At 42.4% G+C, this 1,655-nt stretch overlaps 1 protein-coding gene across 1 annotated transcript in view; it reads left to right on the forward strand.

The window, feature by feature from the left end:
• Positions 1-292: 292 nt before the first annotated feature.
• The window catches only part of zer1 (zyg-11 related, cell cycle regulator), a gene marked incomplete at its 3' end in the record, with an annotated part of 41,128 nt that continues 39,765 nt past the window's right edge, over positions 293-1,655 (forward strand). The window contains 1 exon segment of the mRNA XM_037692665.1: positions 293-600.

The following is a 1,655-nucleotide window of genomic DNA, read 5'->3' on the forward strand; positions in this document are numbered from 1 at the left end:
TTTATTTTATTTGTTTACTTTGGGGATTATGTTGTTTATTGGAAAATAATGTTAATTGTACTATTATCATTTGCTTGTTTTATAAGATAAAAAATCAATAAAAAAATAAAAATAAAATAAAATAAAATAAAGTGAAGTGGATCCTGCGGCGGTCGTTCGTCCCCAACACTCTCTGAGGGTCAGCTGGACCGACAGGCTGCGGGCGATAGGCATTCATTCAAGGGGCGTTCGATTTTTCATGTAAGTGATTTAAAACCACGAAGACACAAGAAGCTGAAACCTGGCTGTCTGTGGCTGAAACATGTGAAAAGACGACCAAGAAGAAGAAGTAGAAGAAGAAACATTTTTCAAGGGAGAAGGTGGTTCTTGTTTTTCACCGGCGTTGGAGGAGAACCGAGCGGACCGGTTCGGAAGGAAAGTAGTAGCAGAGAGGAAGAGGAGCAGGAGGAGAAGAGGAGCAGGAGGAGAAGAGGAGCAGGAGGAGGAGGAGTCTGTTTTGTTGACATCGGGACGAAACCGAAAATCAGATGAGTTTGGAGAGCCGATAACACTTTGTTGTGTCCCCTGTCATCCAGACCTGCAGCCAGGGCGACAGCTGAGGTAAAGTCCCGACTGGAGGTGTGTCGGAGCCCGGCAGAGCCGGGTCCAGAGCGGAGCTGGACCGGTCCAGAGCCGGACCGATCCAGCTCCGCTCCGCTAGCCTCCTGCTAACACCGCAGCAGGAAAGTAGTAGCTAGCATCAAGCTAATTTAGCCGCTAAAACGAGCTGCAGGCAGAAAGATACATTCTAACTTTTAATAACAAATGTTTCTCCTGTGACTTTCAGCTTCTAGTGATCGTTCAGGACGAAAGTGTGAGTTTGTCAGCAGCTTTAAAGCTTTAATGTTTCATGATGTTGCACAGCTGCTAGCTGGTTAGCTCGCTAACTTGTCATCGGTGTGTGAGTCCGGTTCTGTTCAGACCCGGTTCTACTGAGGTTCTGACCCAGAGACAGGCCGACACTCAGCTCTCACACTGTGTTCACACATATCAAAGTGATACAGCTTTTTGTTATGAATGACTTATTTCAGATTAGCCGACATTAGCTGTAAAGTTGAAACACGGATTCGCTTGAATTTAACATTTGACAGATAATAACCGTAATCAGTTAATATGTTTTATCTTACATAAATTACTACTTTATTATTTACCGAGTTATTTTAAATTGCATTAAAAATTTTCTCTCAAGATCCCAGCGAACAGGGATTTACAGAAACAAACATTTTCTGCTAAAACTCCGAGCTGAATAACAGCTGAAGGTGGCTAGGCAAGCTAAAGCTGTTGTTAAAGTTAAAACAAAGAAGCAGAAAGTTAGCTACAAGATACAGCAAACGCACTAAAGCTTAAACAAATGTAATAACTAGCTAAGGTCAAAGAAACACCAGCTAAATTCTTACACTGAGCAACAGCTTCTACCCTGAACCTTGACTCATAAATCCATAACCAGAATAATCACTGTAATGACACTTTAATTGATGATATATGCCTTATATGTGCTGCTGATTATCTCATGCTGCTGATTATCTCATGCTGCTGATTATCCATGCTGCTGATTATCCATGCTGCTGATTATCCATGCTGCTGATTATCTCTTGCTGCTGCTTATCCATGCTGCT

The sequence above is a fragment of the Nematolebias whitei genome, chromosome 18 (genome assembly GCF_014905685.2).
Source record: "Nematolebias whitei isolate Nwh7 chromosome 18, NemWhi1, whole genome shotgun sequence".
Classification (NCBI taxonomy): Eukaryota; Metazoa; Chordata; class Actinopteri; order Cyprinodontiformes; family Rivulidae; genus Nematolebias; species Nematolebias whitei.